Raw genomic sequence first — 23,466 nt, 5'->3', positions numbered from 1 at the left:
GGGCTCTCCATCCCCTTTTCTGTGTCAGCAATACACAGTGTGGACACCCCCGTTTAAGGGCTTGGGTTTGATACTCTGAGCTGGCAAGCTTCAGTCTCACCTGCTGGAAGTATCAGCTGCTTTGAACAGAAAACTCTGAGTGGGCTTAATTAAGCATGGACTGTTTGACTTAACTGGGTTTTGATGGTAATGGGTTATTTTTTCTGGCAACAAGCCAGTGTAGCAGAATTTGTTCTGTAAGTGTGAGCATTCACTTTCATCCTCCCTCCCCAGTTCTCAAGCATCTTGCCATTGTGTGTGATCCTGCTGCTCTGGAAGGGTCTTGCCTTCTCTGTGGGCTTTGCATGAGCTAAATGTGTGTCCTGTGTCCCCAGAGCTACAGGAATGCAAGGCAAGAGTGGGAACAAACAGCAGTAAGGGGAGGCTGGGATGTGTAGAAGCATTTCTGAGGTGAGGAACAAGCTATTCCTCTATAGCATTTCATTCCATAACTTGTCTCTAGTCTTTGTTTAGAAATGAACCTTTAATTGCAGTGGGATTTAATGAAAACTATTCCAGGAAGAAAAGGCTGTTGCTATCACGTGGCTGTAAATGCTCTTGAGGGATTCCTTGTACATATATCTTAAGCAAGAAAATACCTACCCTGCTTCCCAACGCAACTCCCTCCCTCAAACTAAAAAACCTCTGTAAGTCCCTCCCCTGGATGTGCAGTCAGGAATACTGAGAAATGGTTTCTGCTCCACTGTGGTCTTTGCATGGCCAAGGCAAGTGCGTTTGTGCTGCCTCTGTCCTTTGGGTAAAGTCCTGGGGGGGGGGGGGAAATATAGACAAGATAGTTAGCAATGATCCACTGCTGTGGGAAATGTGCTTCCTTGCTTATTTAGGGGTTTAATGTAACTATGGAATGTGTGTCTGAACAAAGGAATGAGGAGAATAGGGGTTTATCTCCCAGACTTTATTTACTGGACACAGAGAGTGGGGCTCAGCTGTCAGGTGTAGTGGTGTTGTCTCTGCTGACATGACAGACTGGAGCACAGTAAATGTTTCCTGCTGGTTTTCTTCTCATACCAAATCCTACCATTCTGGGAATGCCCAGGATATCCCAGGCTTTATGCAATGAACTGAGTCAGTGGAGGGTTTTTCTGCTATAACTGGAGAACCCTCCTATAGAAAGATCTCCTTCAAGTGTTTTGTGTTTACCAAGAGCAAACAAGCCAGAGGGGAGTGTGTGGTCAGCGTGATGGTGAGGATTTGAAGTACAGAGAAAAGCCAAAATGGGTGTAGACATGATCAAAGGTTTACTCTAAACATGCACACTAAAAACCCTTTCCCAGTATTTGTGGGAAATCTGTTTAGGCCCCTGAGTTACTGGGAAAAGTATCCAGTTCAGAGCCATGTTAAATCTGTCCTTATGTTAAGTTGCTATCAGGAAGTGAGGCCATCATTACTCCTTTGCTCCTCTGAGCTGATTTTTGAATTTATGTTGGTGCAAAGTTTTCTCCCTGTGGATCTGATTGTTTTTTCATGCTTCTCTTTGTTAGTGCAGAGGGATTGGGTGAGGAAGAAGGGAAAGTAGCTGGAGATTCCCTTCCGAAAGCTCTGTCTGGCTGAGCTGCAAGGGCTCCAAAGCTGGCAGGAATCATTTTTATAGAGAAACAGCAATTATTTATTTCACTGTGAACTGGACGAAATAGCACCTCAGCAATGTGATTCTTAGTCATCATGTTTTGCAAGACCAATTTTATAGACCTTTTGTAACAACCCTGTTTATATCCCAAACTCAAATCTGGTGTTACTGTCGCTTTGCCCGTGAACGGGTCAATGTGAGGATGAGTTGCCTTTCCTCCTCCAAGAAAAAGATTCTTCTTTTGCCATTTTTTTCTTTCCTCCTTTCACTTGCTGACTTTAAAGCCAGCGGTCTCTCTCTCTCCACAGGGAAGAGAGGGTGTCAAAATCAGGGCTGAATGCTTTCCTTTTAGCATCACCCATCACCACCTTACTGTGCAGTGAGACGAAGCTTCCTCTGGGACTGCTTTTTCCCCAGGGTGATGAACCTCTGGAAAGCAAACCTCTTCATTGATGATACTGTCAAGGGACATTGTGTGAATAACTCATCACCTCCCAGGCTCTTCAGCAGATCAATTTATATGTCAGAGGCAGAAAGGATTAAGGAAAAATTACAATCTGGGGAAAGTTTGGAGTGTAGCAGCTGGGTCAGTAATGTCTCCCCTGGCCACCACTTGAGATGCTGAACAGATTTAAAGCAGCTTGTACAGGCTGGAGTCTGATGGTTGGAAGCATTGGTGCTCTGGGCCTGTGTAGGAGGGAGTAGAGCAGAAGATGTGGTGACATGTTTCCTCTCTTGTCTTTAATCCCCTCTTCTATTGCTTCACCAGCAGAATTTGAGGAGTAAGAAGTAGCTCACAGATTTTATTTTCCTTTTATTGAACGTTTTTCCTCCACTATTTAACCTGTCAGAATATTCCTCCCTGAGAGTAGCAGAAATTTCTCTCCTTTGTAAAATCTTTGTTGTGTTGGAGACCTTAGACTATTACAGAAAACAACGCTGGGTGAGATAACAGAGTTCAGCCTTCACTGGGCTCATGAAATACTGATAGTATTAACAGGGAGCTTATTCAAATTTCTCTCTGGAAAACTCTTGCTGAGCATCTGTTTGAGGCTCTCCCAACTCTGCAACCCCTGTATGGAAGAGGCATCTCCTGGGGCCACCTTTCCTTCCAGAGCTGAATCCTGCTTTCACTCTGCTCTGTTGCCCTTCAAAGGGCCCAGGAGAGCAGCTCCCTGCAGTCCATGTGCCTTACCTTTGTGATGTTCCTTCACTGAGTTCACCTGAAGTTGTGTTGTACAAGTGTCCCTTTCTTGTGTCAGTGATCTCCTAGTAACAAACTTTTTTGATTCATGTTAAAGATTATGCACCAGCTGCTGTTTTGAGCAAAGTATTGGGGCATAAACCTACTAATCTTTCTCCTTTGCAACTATGAAAAATCTTGGTTGTTTTATGTGCAGAATAAGTGCGCAAAATCTTTCTCCAATGAAGTGTGTAATGAGCACGCCAACCCCTTTGTCCCAGAGAGGAAAGTGCAGAGTCATAAACAGAGTCTGTCTTTGAACCTGAGCAAGCAGTCTGAAAACAGTAATTCAGATAAAGCCAAATATTCAGAAGGAATTAAAAATAGCTGGGCACTAGGAACCTACCTCAGCAGCAGACAATGTTTTTATGTAAATAGAAAGACTTCAAATAACAAGTTCTTCTCTTCAACCCTCCTCAAACCAAAAAGCATTCTCTGAATCTGTATGTCTGGGCACAGACATGATCATGTGACCACATTGTCAAGGGGAGGCAGCAGAATTAGCTGGAAGAATTGAGAGAGAAGAAGAATTTGAGGAGGTTTTTTTGAACATGGACAAGTTCTGTTAAACCTGTGGAGGGAAAGAGCTGAGTCCTGCTGTGTCCTGTGAGAGCATTCCCTGCAAAGCAGCTACATCTGCAATGGGTGTGACTCCTGCATGTTGGTGCCTCCTGTCCCTGGGCATCTGACTTGTTGGTTTAACTGGCCAAGGGCACCCAGCTGTGCTGGTACACAGCAATGTGCCATTAATATGATCCCTTGGATATTACTAAAGCTGTTCAAATGTGCACTGGAGCCATGAGAGTTTCTGGCTGGTTCATTATAACAGAATTTGCCAGGTGAGATTTTGAAGGCTTTGTCAAAATGTAGAACAGAAAGTCTTTTCTCTGGGGTTCAGGCTGCAGTGGGTGGTAGAACTCAGTGCCCTGACTGACATCTGTGCACTGTTGGCTGCACAGAGTGAGCCTTCTCAGGTCTCCTGAGTGCCCAGGGCTAGGAAGTTACAATTTCATAAGTAAGACCTTGAGAAAGGAATTCAGATGTTTTAACACTCGTATTTTCTGTCCAGCAAATCCTCTTTTTGGCTTGGACTCTTATTTTTTTTTTAGATGCAGTGTCACCGTGTTTAACCAGGTGGTGGTGGTTCTCCAAAAGCTCTTGGCACTTTGGGTGGTCAGAACAGAGACAGAGACCTGTAGATGTGTTGGGATCTGAGCAGCAGAGTCTGACCTTGAAGCACATCCAAGCACTGGCAGTGCCTGCTCCTGTCCCTTCCTGTGTTCCATGGTGTGATGGACAAGGGCAGGCAGTGCTGACCCAAAAGAGGGGGATGCAGGTGTCGAGATGGCTGTGAAGCAGCTTCTGATGCACCTGGAATGCAGCTGGTCTGTGACCTGGTCCAGAGACACTGGGATTTGAAGGTTCTGGGACCATCTTACCCCCAGAGGTGACGTGGCACTGAGGGAGCTGCTGCTGGATACGTCCCCAGGGCTCTGCTGCCATACAAGGGCAGAGCAAACCCTGCAGGTCCTGAGCTTTCTGCTGCAGGACTTGAATTGTTTATCAGAACAGCAAAGAGCAGTTTGAGCTCAGACACCTTATTTCCCTTGATTCAAACCCATCCTTGGCTTAATTTTCTTTTCCTTGCTCCTAAAAGTGACTCAACTTCAAAATAGTGTAGTTTTCTGTGTGTGTATTGGGTTGGAGTTGAAAGGTCTCCACCAAGGTAAGCTGAGAATGTGCCCATGTCCACTTTTCACAGAATTTACCTGTCTTTCTGTGCCCACCTTCTATGCTCACACTTTCTTGCCTCTTCCTACTTAATTGTATTTTTAATTAATTTATCTGTGACTTAGACCATGAGATACAATTCAAAATTAGTGGAATAAAGAGTATTTCTGCTTGCTATTTTATAGTCATCCATAATTATCCTGCAGCTACCTTTTTTGTTTGTTTTTTACATTCTGAGCAGCAGTTTTCCTTCATAACTGTTCCGTTGCTTTTATTGTGTTTTTGTGAAAAGGATGGCAGCCTCCTTTATTGTTTTCCTTAGAAGGCTCATATGAGAAATTGTATCAAACTCATGTGGGAAATCTAAATAAACTACAGTTCTAAGTTCATCCATATATTTACTCTATTTCTTAAAAACTTCTTTAATATATTAGAAAGGAAAGGTTTGCAGATTTTGTGATAGCTGGGAATTTAGATTTGTACAGCTCTATTCCTAGGAAAACCTCTGGTTAGTTCAACCTCAACATCTGAATAGTTATAATGGTCTTTTTCCTCAGTCTCCCTTCCCAAGGGAACTTTCCACCCTTTAGCAGCATCAACTCTTCAATTAATTTTGCTTGGGATTTATTTGATGGTTTGCTGGTCCTTCAAGGAATGTCTGATATGTTTACATTTCTAATATTGTCTGTGATTTCTTGAAAGCCACTCCATTTTTCTCTAAAAGCGATGGCTTTGAACTGATTATTCTATGGAGGAATTCTCAGTGGAATATGAATTTTCCTGAAGATATTCTGGAAATGCGAAAATTGTACCTCATGTCCTTTTTAGTTATCTTTGGACACTATTAATTCTGAATTTTGGAGGGCCTGGAAGCTGATTCAGAGTATGTGTCTGGAAAGCTGGAAGTTACCTCTTTGCTTGTTATTGCTTTCAGATTTTTGTGCCATCTGTCTTGGTGTCTTGGGACAGTTGTTCCTCAGGTTCTCTGAAGCATCTGGCTACCTTTTGTTTTCCTCCTTTCCCATGAACTGGGCAATATTTGTGTCCCGTGCTACTTAAACTTTTCAGGCCTGATTGCCATTTTGTATTTAGCCTTGAATGCATTTGTGTTCTTTATCAGCCAACCAGACTGGGTTTATTTTTTCAGCCTCTCCTTTGTGGCAGGGCCTGGGGGATGTCTGGAAGGAGGGCAAGGGAATGTTCATGCTCCTCAGTGCAGGAAGCAGGAACCCAACTGCCAGGAGGGATATTTACCCCTTTTTGTTCATGGACTACTTTGACTTTTGGGGACAGGAGAAAATATAAGAGCGAAGTGTTAGATAAATGCTGGTTAGTGTATTAGGTACTACTTTTTTACCATCAGTGATGCTGAGGGTGATGTTTACCTTCCACTGGAAGCTCTGCTTAACTTGTTTTCCCAGGCTGGAAAATACCTGCAGATTTGACTACTTAACTAGACTGCAAGTACATTAATCTGAATTGAAACACTTGAGGTCCTTGCAGCTGAAATGCAGAATGACTGTCTGATCTTCAGTTTCTTGCTATGAGATTTTGTGTTAACCACAGTTTCAGGCAGCAGTTGCCTGCCATACACTCATTTCTAGTGCTGGTATCAACAGTCCCAGAGATTTGCTTTCAGACATTAATTGACTTGGTTGTCAACACTAATGATTTGGTTCTTCTCTACTGCTGCAAGAATGTCTTCTCTGTCCCAGCTGGGATAGGTAAAACATTTTACCTGCCCATTCAATAGTTATTTCTGGATGTTATTGGTAGTTGCTCTGTCAAGATTGGTTTTGGTAATTCTCACTTGCCTTTTTTTTTAGTTTTCCTGTTTCTCAGCCTTTATTTCAATTGATAGGAAAGACAGTTTGTTACTTCAAAATATTAAAACATTGTTAAAAAACCCCCTTGATCCTCACTGACACTTCTGCATGACCTTGGATGACATTCCCTTTATCTTCCTTCCCACCCTCCAAAAATACTTGGAGATCTGAAGGTTCCCTTTGGCACAAACCTCACTGAGAGAATCCATACGAGAAGCTTTCATGCCTCGTGATCCGACCACAAAGACTGTAGACTTTCCAGTCTCCTTTGCTTCCAGCTGTATTCTGGCAACACATTCTGGTAATTACTGACACAATCCTGTCTTTGCCAGGGTTTGTAGCACTGGCTGGGCTCTCAGAACCTCCTGACTTTGCAAAACGACAGACCTACTACTACTATCAGGTGAGCAGGACCTGTGCAGAGCCTGCTGTTTGAGGGCTCTCCAGGAACCTGAGGAGGTGCCAGGGTTTGCTGTAGTCAAAAGAAATCTCTTCAAATTCAGGAGAAGTTCTTTAGAATACACCTTATGAAAGAATAGATGCCTAAAGGAATTTGGTTTCAGTGCTCGATGTGCTTATTAAATTTAATCTTTTGATCACAATGAAATGTGTATTCTGCATTTAATTGTGCTGTAAGGAACATGTCCTTGGTATTTTCTACATATATTGCTTTAATTTTGGACACTGTTTTTCTGGAGCCTGATATGTAATGCACAGTGGGTGCTTAAAGCAAACAGGTGATGTCAAAGTACTGAGGATTCATAATTCTTTCAATCTTGTCTCCTGCTGCTGTCCATCTTCTGACATTTGGAACTTAGACAGGGAAGTGCAGTGTTTTAAAAATGGCAGTGCTGTAAAACAAACACCTCTGAAAAGGCTCTATATCTTTCCTTCTTCTGGCCCTCCCCTGCCTGCAGTTTGTCTTCCAGAAGCTAAAGATAAATCAAAAGTAAGTATTTAATATTCTGAGTCTGAATGTTTCTTGAAACAGCTCTTCTGAAGTGCTGCGAGTTCACTTGTGTGGCCTTAGACATTGTGAAAAACAGATTTTGGAAATCAGTGTATTGAAAAATGCCTTAAGAATTTAAAACATATTTGCAGATTTGTCCATAAGATAAATCACATCCATGTTTTCTGCTCTGTGCTACCTGAACCAGTGAACAGCCATGGGTGCTGCTGGCTGGGGTGTCTCTGCTGAGCCCTTCATTGCCTTCTCCTTTCCATTTAAGCTGCTGTCTCCTAAAATCACCTGAACAGAGTACAAGTGGCCTTCATAGTGCTGGGGAGCTGTCCTGAGCACCCACTGGAAGGTGTGGCCGAGGCCTGGAAAAGTGGGAAAGACTAAACACTTCTCAAAATCATTATCTCCTGCAAGGTTTGGGTTCTTATGAAATGAGGAGTAAAGTAGTTTATTTGAATGCCTGAATTAGCTTCAGTGTGTTTGCTGCCTGATTTCCAGCATGCAGATGGTGAATGTAGAAGTCCAGCATGGTAGGGCAGCTTGGTTTGTGAGCAGCTGGAAATACAAAACTGTAGAGCAGCCTGGATTGTAAGAGACCATTAATGGTCATGCAGTTCACACTCATGCAAGAAGCCAGGGGTGCTTTCAACTGGATGAGGTTTTTCAGAGTTCCATCCAGCCTGGCCTTCAGTATTTCCATGGTTGAGACAGCCACAGCTCCTCTGGGAAACCTGTTCCAGTGCTTCACCTCACTCAGTAATGAATTTCTTCCTAATGTCTGAACTCGCCCTCTGCCAAGGTGAAGCCATTCCCCCTTGTCCTATCACTCCATGGCCTCAAAGCTCCTCTCCAGTTCTCTTGTAGCTCCTTTAGGTGCTGGAAGGTGCTCTAAGGTGTCTCCCCAGAGCCTTCTCTTCTCCAGGCTGAACAGCCCCAGCTGTCTCCAATCGAGAGGAGTTCCAGCCCTCTGAAGGCCACTGATGAAAATTAGTGTTCTCTAACTAGGAGTACCTGGAGCAGATGTTTTTGCAACCACATTCTGTGTTTAGGAAGGATGACAGGTGTGAAAACATTTTGAGTGTCTATGGTTTTCACATCTCTGAAGTGATTCTAGTATGGTCTGGTGTGTCATAACTACTGAAGGCTCTCACCTTAGTTATCTAGCTCATAGGAACCTTAGTTTAAACCTTGTCTCAATGCTTAAAGAAACCAGAGATTCTTGCTGCATGATATAAGCACAAACTGACTTGCAAGCCTGCCAGCACATCAAATGCATTTTTTTCATCTCTACCCCTTCCCCAACTCCTCTGCTCACATCCTCATCACTCAGACTGCTGGGAGCTTCAGTGTGGATCTCCTCACAGCAGCCAGCAGGCATCTCTCATGGCTGGAGGGCTCCTCAGGGACAAATGCACTGGGGCAGTCTCTGCATCAGCTCCGCGATGGGCTGGTTGATCCCAGTCAACTTTCAGCTGGTTGGATGCAGAAGAGCAGATCCATAGCTGATCCAGGGAGCTAATCCCTGGCTCAGTTCCTCTCCTTGTATTTCTCCATGTTTTCATTTGGGTATCGAGTTCTTCTAAAGCACCTGAAACTCTTGGGTAGTGGATGTTTGAAGTGCCAAATAGATAACGCACTTCAGCCCCAGTGCTGCCAGGTTAACAGGTCTCTGGCAGATCTTCTAAAGGTCTCACTGATGAATTAAATAAAGGGTAGCGATTACCAGGAAAGAAACACCAGTGCTGATGTGGGCAGTGACATCAAGATGCTTCTTTGTGTGACATTGGACTCCTGAAACTCACTGATATCCACACGTGTGTTGTGTCACAGTCTCTGGAGTGCCATCCAGCCTGGAGAGCATAGCCAGACTTTACAGCATGTGCTGTTCTAAGCTCCCTCTGCAGACAGGGAAACTCCTGCTAACTGATTGTTTATTAGTTTCTAAATACTCTATATTATGAGATTTGGGGAAAAAAGAATCTGTATGTGGTACTCTTGATTGTGGGAGCTCTGGAAGAATAACCTGTTTCAGTGACTGTGATTTTAAAATTTTTTTAAATGAAAATGTGTTACAGTTGCCCCACACCTTTTCCATTCCTCTTCTACTCCACCAAAGTGGGAACTTCAACTGCCTGGACCTTTACACGGGTGCCAAGCTTTGTCCCACCATCTGTGACCTGTATTTGCTACAAGAGCTGTTTTATCTGCTCTGGTCACCCTGAATATGACTGGGTTGTTATTTTACATTCTTGGTGATCATTTCTAGTACAAGATGTCCCAGAATACTTTCTGTAGTTTTGGAAGCTCTACTTTTAGGGTCTGATCCAATAATCACTGAAGTCAATAAGTCTCCCCATTGATTTCAGTTGACTTTGGATTAGATCCCTGTTTAGGGGCTATAAATACATCACTAGAGGGGAAAATCCCATCCCAGACTTTTTGATAGAAGAAAATTTGAGGAGGGAAAGAAAACAAATCTTTCTCATTCCCTTGAGTTTTGGTCAAATGAAGTCTGTCAAGCTCTGTTGAATTTCCTGATCTTCGCTCTTCTGACAGACTTCAGGCCAGCAGAAAGACAAGCTCAAAATCATGGAAATTAAGTGCATTTTTTCATTTTGCTGTCTAAGATGTTTTCAATAAAGCAAAGAGAGAGAGATCACTTTGCCAGATTGGTGTCATGGTGTTCCAAAGCTTTTGGCTACTCAGCAGACTTCCAGTAAAAATACATGCTGCTCTTCAGACCTCTTGTGGGTGATCCACACCTCTCTTGGAGCCTCCTCTTATTGTCTTGTGGCTTCCAATGGAAGAAAGCCTAAATTATTTTGGACCTGTATTAAGAGTTCTTGGTATTATTAATAGCATACTGAGTGAACTTACTGTGTAAAATGCTCAGATGGCATCTCCTGCCTTTCATATTCTGAGCACTTAGAACACAACCAATATTGGAGAAAACATGACTTGATTAACCAGCTTCACATGGAGCCAAAAAGTAGGTGAATATCCCAAAGAGTGAGGAATTTGTGAGGAATCAGGAGCATGTGCTGTTCCTGAACTGTGGCAAACAGAGCAAAGCCCTTTTCAGACTAACGTGCAACGTACATTGGATTAATGCTGATTCTGTCCTCCTCATTCTTTTTTTTCCCCTTGGAGAAATGATTTTTCTGTTTTGCCTTCCAGTTCCTCAAGGCAATTTTATTCCTGGTTCTACCCATTGTGGTTTTTTATTTTTGATATGGAAATTAATTACTAGAAGCTTTGCAACCAGCAAGTTATTTCTATCACTTCTTGGTGCTATTATAATAAATCAAAATACCTGTTAGATGAGGTTTGTTTTGAGCATTCATAACACAAGTGCTAATTGTGTCTGTATTTAGTTATTCTGGCAGTCATTATTACCAGTATGTTATAAAACCTAGGGGTTTAGGTGTGTTATTACTAATCATGTGATTTTTTTGATACATGGTTTAAAAAGAAGGTGAAAGCAGAGGAATGTGGAGTTGGAATGAAAAAACAGCTCCAAACAAAAACCCGGACATTCCTCTGTCGAACTGCTGCGTTGGATGGATTTAAAACAGAATTTTCCACCATTACCCAAGGAAAAGAATCTGAAATGCAATAATACTTTTGGCACCATCTTTCACAAATAAGGCAACTACATGCAGTTAGTAGGCATTTAAAATTGTGCAACAGGATACTCGCAGCACACTCAGAGGCATCCTCCTGGAGCCTGGGCAGCAGCCAGGACCACTGGGAGACAGGGAGCAGGAAAGCAGTGTTGGTGTGGCTTCTTAAAAGCCCTGAGCAGCCAAACCAGAATGCTCAGCCCACCCGTGCCCGGGGGTGCAGCCAGGTCCTGCCTGTGCCAGCTGGAGGTGAAGTTGAGAAGCTGAGCAGGAGCTGCTGGAGGCTCGTTCTGATTCTGAGCAGTGTTTGTAGCTCTGAGGTACCAACGATACTGTGTCATGGAAGGGAAGTTGAATCTGAGTAGTTTGATTGCAGGAGTCCTCTGTGTGTTTGTGAAAGGTGCAGATCATCTGACAGGTGGTGGGACCTGAACCCATGGAAACTTAAAGGCCTGTGCCAGGGTCAGGAGAGGTGGATGTGAGACCTTGGTGAGACTGTTCTGGTTTCACTGTGTTGACTGCAGTGCAAGTGCCTTGCTGGAGAGCTCATCAAGGTACAGAAAGGCCCTTCAGAGAAAGCCTGAAAGAAAATAAGTTTTCAACACTTGGATATAAAAATGAAGTGAAAACTGTCTTCAAGAAAAATATGATTTTTCTTTTTTTTTCTCTCTAGTTTGGTTTTGTTTTGTTTGTTTGTTTTAATTTCTGTAGAGGAGGCAGCATGTTGGTCCCTTTTGATCTATTTTCTAGCTTTTTCTACTAGGAAAAAGAGGAAATGTTTTTAAAGCTTCACTTTGCAAGAATTTGCTTCAAACCACATTTGCATAGAAAAACCTGTAAAATCTGAATACTTAAGTGACCTGATTTTTGTCAAAATTTCTTAGAGGTTTGGATTTTTTTCCTTTACTTATATTTATTATACAGGTAAAAGAGAAGAACTTGTAAATCAAGACTAAAAAGTCTATCCTGTTTGCTTTTCCCCTGCAAAGTTGCCCTTAAATTGATGTTTTTAGATGCTGAAATCAGCAGCAGTTTGTGTATCAGATGTGACCTGTAAGCAAGAGTTGTTGGGGCAGTAATTTGCTCTTACAGGCTTGGCTGCTGTTTTGTGTTCCCCTCCTGGATGTTTCCTGACAGCTGCATTTGAGAGGAGTGAGGGTTAGTTGCAGCCTCAGGTACAGAGTCTATACATTAATTAGCAGCTTGGGAGCAGATAGAGCACAAAGCCACATTGACCCAAAGTGCTCAGTGATGTCACACACACTCGTGACGTCAGCAGTTCCTCAGGAGTGAATGCCCACCTTTGTCTCCCTGGCAGAGCTTTGCTGTGTGTGCTGCTTTGTCTGAGAGGGTTTTGCTGTGGGGAATGAGCACTGAATTTGGGCCCAGTGAACCCTCCCTTTGCTGCATTTGTGTGTTTTCACTGAGCCTGTGAAAGACACAGGTAACATTTTATTGAGGGGTCTTTCAGAGCTTTATAGTGAAGTTCTGAGGCTCCAATACCCTTCTCAGCTATGCTGGAATTCAAATACAACATTGCATCAAAGTACTGAGTTATTTACTACCTCCTAAGTACATGTTAAAAGACCATTTAGTTGCTCATTGGGAATAAAAGAGAATCCTTTAAGGTAGAATATTCCAAGAGAGGCAGAACAACTTGTATTCCTCATTAATCACTCTGTAACCTTCCCAGTGTTCAGGGGGCTTTGCAGAAGTATTTTAGCACTCGAGAAAATCTGGAATATGTTAAAAACATGGGGGAAAATGGTGGCAGTGCAGAAGAAATAGTGAACAGTATCTTGAATAACTTCTTGCTGCTTCTTTGTGGATGCCTTCAAGGGTCTCCTTTTCAATAGAATGATTTTTTGCTCTCTCTGTAATGCTCTTGTTACACGTTTTTCAAACAAATTCAGTGTATTGTGGTTCCAGGAAATTCTTAGTCATGAATATACTCACAAATATTCAACCCCTCATGTAGAAAAATTTAACCACTCTAAAAGAATTTATCATTAAGGAGTATGAAACCAGAGACAAACATCAAACAGAGAGATTCAGCTCTTTATTTACAGATTAATCAGAAGCCACATCAAAATAATGACGTTATTACCACAATAACTGCTACTAATTGATGTATAGATCACATTGCAGGTGCTTTAAAATACAGCTGTAAAATGACACCCAGCCACAAAGGCATCATAAAATATAATTAGAACAAACAATAAATGCAAAAGTTGTTACAACAGTCACATGGGAAAGAGCTGCAGTTGTAGGAATCCCCTTAGATCAGTGATGGGGCAAAGAGAACTGGATTTGCTCCTTTTTTTGTCTCTGCTCTCTTTATTTCTAATACTGATTAACAGTATTACAGTCTGAGTGTCTGTCAGAAACTGGAGACACAAAAAAGGAGCAGAATCAAAGGTTGATGTCTGTTCCCTCTCACAGTTGGAGGCTCAGTTTGCATCAACACTTTCCCTGAGATGAGGTAACTCATTTCCATTGCTCAAGTCCCAGAAGGTGTATCTGTACCTTGGGATCAGTGGGCAGCATCAGCTCCTGTGTATTTGAAACCTGTGCTCTCTACACAGCAGATCTATTGCCCCTTATGTTTGTTTCCTGTTGGGACAGGGTTTATAAAGTACAAGAACTGGAGTAGGATTTTTCCTCTTATTTCTGAAAATGTTGATATTTTGTTGAGAACTTTCATTTTTCTTGTTTCATCCAAAGTTTGCCTTGTTATAAAAACCCACAGAAAAGCAAACAAAAACCTAAAAAACCCATTTTACTATTAGAAGTTAAACTATTTAAATTTGCTACTAGTGTTAGGGCTTTTTTTCTTAGAACACCACAAAAGTGTAGTAAGTTTTGCACTATTTTAATAAAAGGGTGCATCCTAATATCCTTCTGCAGTATGCTGTGACACTCTTCTGCACCTGCATGTTGTGTCTCTCAGAAGAGCCTTGCTCTTCCTTTTGTTGTTCTGAGATTCCTTTTTGATGTCTGTAAATATTTCAGTGTTTTCACTCAGTGTCAACATTGAGATGTTACTGCAGTTATAAAGTTTTGTCCTTGTCCTAGTTGAGCAGGAGGGACCAGCTGACACTGTGTAAGGGTGATCAAAGCTGTGTATTCTGCCCCCTCTATTCATTCCCCAAGGTCAATGGGCCATTAGCAGCAGCTGCCCAGGGAGTCATTATCACCTTCACACTCAGCCTGAGGGGGCGGAGCTGCTAATGGGCCATCAACAGCTCAACACCCCCTGGCTCCCAGAGTTAATCACCCATTGTGTGAGTCCCCGCCCAGGGGGAGGGACTGGGTGCTCCCTGAGGGTACAGAAGTGGTGGGTAAGAAGACTTTGGTAACTTCTCGTGGGATCCAGAGGAGCAGCAGGACCTCAACAGGAGGAGATCACCGGTCTCAGCCAGACCACAGCCCTCGCCTGCACCAACAGGTTTTTCATTTCCTTTTGCTCTGGACTTGGGGGAGCCACAGGGATCTCAGCACAAGGGCAAACAAACCCCCTTGGGTTTGTGCCCCAGGACACTGGGTTATACTGCTGGGTTTTGGTGAGTTGAAAGCAATTTCCCTTTGTGCCAGTGTTTTTAGTGTAATATTATTAAATTTTAGCTCTGATTTATAATCTCTCTCGTGGTGAGTTCATTTCCCCTGCTGGTTCACCTTTAAACCAGCACAGTCCTGAAGGCACCAATGTTTCCAGTCAGAGTTTATGCAGTTCTGCTCCTTCCACAGCTCTCACATATTTGCCAGCTCTTCCTCTTGCTGGGGAGAATTCCTGTGTTGGACCAGCTGGGGAGGAGAAGTGCCAAGGAGCAAGAAGGATGGAGGGAGGAGCCCAGATCCTGAGGGTTTAGGTACATTTCTGAGGCTTGGGGTTTGTATTTTGAACACTTTTAGGTTTTATTTTGATACATCCAATAATTCTGGTCTTGGATGTTGAATCTGAATGTTTCCACAAAAAGAATGAGGGCTCAAGTTCACCTGTCACAGCAGTGAGCTGGCAAAGCTAAGCCTTCAGTACTGTGAATTTTATCATAATTTTCCTGGACTGAATTTCCAAACAATTTGTGTACAGACTTTGAGCAAGAGAATAATGTCAGTGATTGAAATGGAGAGAAGCATCAAAGCAAAAATGACACCTATGCTGCAATAGTTCCCTTAATCTGAGCATTACTATCTTTGAACTGGCTCTGTACTTCAGGAATGGAATTAAGTCCTTAAATAACTTCTTTTTTAAAGAAATTATTTCTTTAATCCATGTTACATCACAGTGCATGCACTCAAAATTTAAATAACTGTGAGAGAGCAGTTTGGAGTAGTTCATCAGGCACACAACTGTTCCCATAAATAATACATGTTCTTTATATAAATCATAGTGTAGGCCCTTCAACTTGAAATAGAACTGGGAGGGAGAGCAGTGTGATGGAGCAGTGCATCAGACACACAACTGTCCCCATGAATAAAAAACAGACAGAAGATGGAATTTGGGATACTCTTGTCAGGAAATGTCACTTCATGCATTTTAGGAAGAGCCACGACAATGGCAGTGTAAAATCCCAAATACACTGGAGAGTCTTTCTAAAATGGTGATGTAGTAAATAGTTAACTTATTCTAAATAAAGAAATAAATAATAATAAAACCCCTCCTTATTTACAAGTACTGTGTAAAGGCCAAAACATCTTTGCATTTGCTCTGCTGCTCCTAATGACATGTAAATTTTTAACCATGTTTGAGAAGACACAGACATGGCAAAATCCAGGCAATGTTATCATCTCCTGCACTACATTCTTCCCATCTGGTGGAAAACAAATGGATACTAAAGGTTTCTGATCCAAGTCAGGGACATGACAGCAAGTGTTGTATGATTGCAAAACACCCCAGTTCTTTTCCTGTGCTGTGATTTTTCTAAATAGGCTCAATAGATCTGTCCTAAGTATCTGCTCAAGCAACACTGCCCAGGGCAGGTCTGAAAATCCATGGAAACATTCCTGTCTGCTCTCAGGAGTCTTGGACCAGCCAGATTTGGGTTTCCTCTGTGTTCTTTCTGTGTGCCTGGTTTTGCTGCCCCTGCTGAGAGTGTTGGTGTGGTCCCTGAGCTCCCAGTGTGGTCAGTCCTTAAAGCCATCTGGGTGTAAGACTGAACACTCTCCATGTACCAGAAAATAAAATTGATAGGAGGTTTTGAATATAATAAAAATTGTTTTCTCATTCTGTAATTAATGTGCTTCATTTTATTCATTAATTATTTTTTCTGTAGGGAATGATAAGGCTTTTACAGTGGTTGCAGAAATAAGTCCCTCTAGCAAAGCAAAGTGGGTTAAAAACCCCAACAAACCCCAAACAAAGAACACCAAAAAGGACCAACAGTGCTGCCCAGTGGGGGAGCAGCTGCTGGGCTGGAGCTGTCCTCTGAAGGCTGGGGAGAGACCCATGTATTATGTCCTAAGTGGGAAAGTACAGTGGTCCTCTCTGGTGGAAACATTCCTCGGGACAGGGAAGCAAATAGAAGCAGCTCACCTTGGTTATCTGCTCTTGGGAGTTGTGTCCTTCTGCCTTTTCCTGGTGTATTTGGGGGCATTAAGCTGGGAGAGCAGAGAGTGGCTGAGCAGGGCATGGTCTGACCTGACCTGTGGCAGTGGGCAGGATCTCACTCCTCTTCAACTTCCAGATAATATCTAAAAATTGGAGGGTTTTGTCTTTTAGTCCTTTTGACCCTTGCAGGGTGTTGTGGGTTTTTTGTTTAGAGTTTTTTTTATATAGATGTGGGTCCTGTAAAATGTTCAGTGAAAAAGCAGTGCTTTGATTAGCCCTAAGCCATGTTTGCCTTTGAGCCTTTGCTGAAGGGTTTGCTGGAGGGGTTTGACGTTGTTCATGCACATGTTTAAATGTTTCCTGAGTCAGGAGTGTAACTGGATACACAGAAGCACAAATAAGGGGTGAAATTCGTGGTAATTTTTTAACCTCAATGCATAGATGACCATAAAGTTTCATACCAGAGGTCCTGGAGGAAGTGAAACTTTGCTGAAATCACAATTTCACTGGCAATGTAGTGGTTTGAGAGATACTTTCACACGGAACTATCAAAGCAAATAGTTTGACATTCTTGTTTCCTTTTGTAATATAGTCAATCATAAAACTAAGTTGAGAAGAATTTAACTTTGATGTCTTTAAATTCTGTGTCAGCTTGTAAAAAGTAAAATTTGCTACTGCTTTGTGTTTAATTTACATTTCAAATCTCCTGTAGATTTTCAGATGCTACAACAGTGTTACTGTGTTATCCTGTAATTTTCCTGATTAAACTCTATACCTTTGTTTCTCTTATTAAATATTAGGGATTCTAAGTAAAATAATCTGGTGTTAGAGCAGTAATAGAGCACATTGGGGTCATTGACTCTAGGCTAGTATTTTCTAGAACAATGCAGAAAGGGGTTTTGATCTTAATATTTTTGGGATAACATCCATTTTTTCCCACCCTAAAATCTTATATCCTCATCATGCTCCAATCACTGCATTTTCTATGAGCTGCAAAGCAGAAACATGCCTGAGTTTCTCTTTGTATAGTCCTGTGTCTAGAACTGGAATCAGATGTTTTGCTTTCGTTCCAAACTTGTCCATAGTACCCTTGCAACACAATACTGTGCCCCTTTTATGTCAAGATGTCAAATCTCTCTCTATTTTCACTTTCACCTACATGAAAATGTCATCAGGGCTAAAAGTGAGCTGTTTTTCACACCCTGTGCCCCATAAAACATAGAAACATTACACTCATTAAATTTTATGAAAGGAATTCTTCTTTCTTATTCCACCGCAAGTGCCGTTTTGTGGCGTGTTTTTCATGGTTAAAAGGCACCAGCAATTTGAGGACTAACACCCCATTCTTCCCTTACTAAATCAGGGATATTCCACTTGTTCAAAAAGACAACTTTGTTGTTGTTTTATTCTCCAAGAGTGCCTCGAGGAACAGGGACACTGTATGGACAAGTATATTTGCGTTCAGTGATAACCAGGCTGTGATGGAACACGTGGGGCGTGACGAAATTACAGATATAGGATGTATAGTTGGTGTTTTACTGCATAAATAATGGGGAGGGAACTGAACAAGTTTGGATAACCAAGAATTAAGAAACTTGCAGGAACATTTGATATCCTTTGGGAAGAAAGCAAAGGAGTTTCACTGCGGTGCAGTGAGGCTGTTCTTTGGAATGCAGTCATGTCAGCCCTTTGTGATGGGGAGTAGCAGGGAAGTTGGAATAATTAGCACTTGTCCATTTCAGAATGCCTTACATTATTTTTATTATTATAATAAAAAATACCCAGTGATCTGAATGCAGTATCTACTTTAGGGTAAAACATGTTGAAAAGTCATTCTTGTTCTGGATGTTTCACTTACTCTGCTGCCAAGTTAAAAAACATAATAGATTACTATGAGCATATCTCTGTAGGCATTTGGGGAATAGTAAGCAGTCCAGTGATCTTTTCCATTAGAGGATGAGGAAGAGCAGTGTTATCCTGGACCCCAAATTCTCCAGTGTGCTGCCTACAGCTTTCCCTACAGCGGCAGCAGCTGTGTCAGTGTGATAGTACAGACTTCTGTGCTCTGACTCCCAAACATTCCCATAACTTTGGTTATTGTTACTGCTACTGGGAAGTCTGGATTTATTCAAAACTCCTGATACTAAAATTTTGAGTCTCAACTTAAAACAAAAATTGAAATATAATGTAGGTGAATCTAAAGTATCTAAAATATTGCAAGGGGGATAAGAATCCAGAAGATCTGATTTTAGCTGTTGTAGGTGGTGTATAATCTTGATTCATGTAGATTGGATATTAGGAAAAGTCAAACATTGGGAAAGGGTGCCCAGGGAAGTGGGAGACCTGGAGGTAATTAAAAGACATGTATGTGGCACTTAGAGACACAATGTAGTGGTGGACTTGGCAGTGCTGGGTTAAAGGTTGGACTTAAAGGTCTTTTCCAGCCCGGAGAGTTCTATGATTCTGTGCTGTTCAAATGCTGAATTTCAATAGCTCCAGTTAGACTGTCTTTTGTTAGAAAATGCAGAAAGCGTCATAGCACTAAAGACCCAGAACAGGATTAAATCTCACCTCTAATATAGAAAAATACCAATTTTTCATCCCTGAATACAGAAGAGCCTTATTGCCTCTCTCAGACTGAGCAGTTAACTTGAGTGTGGGGTGTAAATGAAGACTCTTTAGCAGACTGGTGGAATGCTGAAGCCCAAGAGCAGGATGTGTGTCCATGTGTTGGGAGGTTGGTCCTGTCCCAGAGGTGGCTGAGACACTCAGGGCAGGGGGGCAGCTCCTGCTCCTGCTCTGGTGTCCCAGCCTGCCTGGAGAGTGGAATTGCTGCAGCTGCCATGCCTGGAGGTGGGTCCTCTTTGGGCAGGCTCTGCCTTCTCTGCTCTGCAGTGCAGAAGGAGTTGTTGGGTTTGTATTCTCTGCAAGAATATGAGAAAAAAGAAATCTTAAAGAAGCAAGTGCATCAACTGTTGCATTTGTCTGTGAATCTGCTAATTTAAGACAAGTATTTGTAGGACTCTAAGAAGTTACTATTAATACTTGATTCTTTAAAATTAACTTGGTGATGAGGGCATTTTTAAGAGCTATTAGAACCTATTGTACCTGGAGTCTGTTTGTTATTTTGGAACACTTTAAATTGCGTATTACTGACCTGGGGGACTCTATTGGGCGCCACTATAATGTTTTATATTACCTCATCAAACTTCTTTTATATAGTTAAAATGTTATTTGCTCACAGCTAAATACCAGAGGGTTGCAGACATGGCAACTGGAAAATATTACCCCTTGGTAATGAGCAGGAGGAATCACTGGTTCCCTGTGAATCACTGACAGGGATCCTGCTGCGAAGGGAGTGAGAGGCCAAGGATCAGTGGGATTGGCTGGGTATTGATTGAGGGTCTGTCCCAGAGATCCATCCCTGCAGAGATACAGCCACCTGTGAGCACCTAATGGTGTGTGAAACACATGGGCAGGTACAGTCCTTGCTGCCCAGCTGGGCTGAGACACTTCACCCTAGAAGGGGAAGAGGGAGATGATTCATAAAAGATGATACAATCATAATATAATCTCTCCTTTTGTGGTGCTTGGAGATCTTCCTAAGACCAGGCTGCACACTTTGAATCTCCATGGACTGCTTGGAAATGCTGCTCAGTGATGTTTTCTCATCTGAACACTTTCTTTGGAAGCAAAAAATACCTGTGTTGTGCTTTTTAAGGTCATTGTGTGTGAAAGGAGAAATATGAGCTGGGCTTGTGTTAGCACAGAAAAATAACATGCTACAGTGTGGATTTGGCTTGTGAGGATGATAAAAATGCCACAGTTGCTCATCAGTGGGAGAAGGAATACTGTCAGCTTAGAAATAATTCTCTTCCTTGGTCTGCCAGACAAAGCTTGTGTAACCTTTCATGTTTCTGTACTTTACCACGGCCTAATGAGAGATTTAGTGGGAGTCCCTCCAATGATTTCAGTGATCTTTGGATTGCTGCAGCTTCACTAATGCAAATTTATGCAGTGTGAGTAAGATTTATGCTAAAAATTGCACTCTGCTCTAACATACACTCACTGGATTTTGTCATTTTAGTGACTTATTTATGCCAAATGCCGGACTGTCTGATAACACTATTTTTGGACCTGGAATTCTGTGAAAAACTAAGAATAAAGGAATAACAAGGCTTAGTTTCTTGCAGCATAGGTATTCTAAAGCAAATAAGGCCACTTCTGCTTTGTAGATAACTAAATGGCTCTATTGTGAATTCAGCTTTTGGATATTTATTTTAAAAGCTTCTGCTGCTTAAATGATTTTCAATCTGTGCTGGTGCATTGTTGCTTTATCTGCAGAGTTTATACAGCTGTCAGATACCTGGGGAGGGTCCCTTATAAATCAGTTCCCAGCAGTAACTGCACTTGGCCTGAAGGGAAGCTCAGCTCACTTCGTCTGAGAGGTGCAAAGAGCCACCTTAGATATTGTTTGGGGTTATTTATTTTTGTAAGACTTAAGGCTACTTGAAGCTTTTGTGAAGTGAAAAGGGAGTCTTTAGCCTGAGGAAAATACTAGGAACTGTCACTGAATCACTTTGCATTTTCCCAAAACATACCTTTCTTTATTTTGAAGTTCTCCACTTCTGGTCATGTGCTTCTCTGTACCTGCTGCTTTAGTCAAGCCTGGGAAAAGGATCTGGATCATGACTGGGTTTATCTCAGTAAAGCACTGGGAATGAGGAACCAGACTCAGAAAACACTGCAGGAACATCCTAAGTGTCTGGGAAAGGGAGACTCGATCTCTTTACTTCCTGAATAAACTTACTTTATATGTGTCTGTCTATGCATGCCCATTTGTACAAATGAAAGGAAAAGAGGTGGAAAGAACCACTTGAAAATTCAAGGCTGCCTTCCTGGCATTTGCTTTCCTTTTTATGACAGGTTTTATTTTGTTTGGCACAATATTTGTTTGAGAACTGTTGGTCAGATGCAGCATTTGGTTTTAGTGATGCTCTGTGTGTATGTGTGACCATTTTAGAGATGGAGAAATGAAGGCACAAGAGTATGAAGACCTGCACAGGGTCCTGCAGTGAATCAGTGGCTCAGCTAAAATTAGCACCTGGTTTTTTCTTATTCTTAGCAGTACTTAGATCACCCTCATCCCCTCCTCTCAAGCTCTTGCCTGCTTGGCAGGTTTTCAAAATGAGGAATGAAGGCCCAGGATTAAAGAATGCAACCAGACCTCTATTTAGTTCTAGTTGGGTTTGTCAAATGTGTTGTCATTCCACCCTTGATCAAATTGTGTGTGTCTGTCTTGAAAACAATGTGGGTGGACTTGAGAGGCTCCTGCAGAGCCCCGTGAGGTGCTGGGAACCTTCCCATGGAGTTCTCTGGGACTTGGACCAGACTTCAGAGTTGTATATAAAAGTTATTTCAAAGGGAGAATCATGATTTAAACACAAATCATTTCACATTCATGTGTCACAGGAACCTCAATGTGCTATGAACTTGAAAATATCTATTGTTCAAACTTCTCAATGTTTTTCCTCTGTTTCCGTGGGTATTGTTTGTACTTTGGAGACTGTGGGTGAAGCACCATCAGTGAAATGTCTTTTAGGAACTCAATCCCATCCCAAGTCCACAACTTGTGTTAATTTGGCCCCATAAATGTCTCCCTGATAGATGGAAAAGACTGTAAAATTAGGAAAACATTAAATACTAAACATTACTATTATTTGACACACAAACACAAGAATCCATTCCCACACTCTGCATAGGAGGTTTTATTGTTATCACAGTTTTCAATCCAATGGTGATGAAAACAGGTTCAAATTCCTTGTTATAAATAAAGCCACATCAACTGAAAAAATAATTTTCTGCTTTGTGACAGGTGAGGATTTAGCCCTTGATGTCAAAGTCCAATTGCTCTTTGCCACACTCTTATCAAATGGAACCAGTTCTTACTTGTGAAGCTGATATCGATGGGAACTGGGCTGACCAGTGGCAGGTATTGGTAAGAGGAGAAATAAATGAAGTTTTCCATCTCTGAGCATGTTTCAAACACTCCCTGCTCACTGTCCACCTCAGTGACCTTTGAGTAAAGCTGCAGACTTAGATTCTGACACACATTTAAATACATGAGCATGTTTCAAAGGGCATTAATAACATGTGGTATTAGTTCTGCAATTTTTATTATATGGATGGATCTAGCAATATATCTGAGCTGAGCCTGAAGTATGTGAAGTCAATTAAGCTGCACACACACTTGTGTTCTGGTAAATTAGAAACATAATTGGAGGCAAGAAGGCAGATCTTGAGCTTGAAGCAACTTTTCTCTGACTAGTGTTGCAAGACGTGCATTTTTTTCCCTTCTTTCTCGAGGAGCTCTTGCACTTTCTGCCCTACTGGAGTTGAGTTTGGCTTTGGAAAGCTCTTGGGCCCAACAGGGCACTGCTGAGGGAGGGCTCTGCCTTTTAGCCCTGACCAGGGGCAGTCAGCAGGAGCCAGGCCTGTGGTGATGGGGACATGTTGCTGCTCCTGTGCAAATCCAGTGCTTCCCACCTTTCCAAAGAACAGCTGTGCAGGAAAACCACAGGAGGAAATTCAGAGCTGTTCAGAAAAGCTTATTTTGATCCTTGGTAGAAACAGTTTCACAACTTTCCCAGTCAAGGTCTGTGTTTTTCAGCTCATTTGGTTTCTAAGCATTTCAAATACTCCAGAAATATTGCAGCAAACTAATTCTTTCTGGCCTCTGTGGAAGGAGCAGAGATGACTAACGGCACAGTGTCCTTCACCAGTGAATCAGCAAGTTTCTTACTCACTTGATTTTCATCTATGCTCTTTTTTGGTGAATGGGAATTTCCTCTTTTCTCCCTTCTCACACCTAGTGCAAAACCCTCAGCTGGGCAGGATTCCCTAAATT

Source organism: Pithys albifrons, chromosome 2 (assembly GCF_047495875.1).
Source record: "Pithys albifrons albifrons isolate INPA30051 chromosome 2, PitAlb_v1, whole genome shotgun sequence".
Taxonomy (NCBI): Eukaryota; Metazoa; Chordata; class Aves; order Passeriformes; family Thamnophilidae; genus Pithys; species Pithys albifrons.
This window is presented reverse-complemented; position numbering follows the sequence as displayed.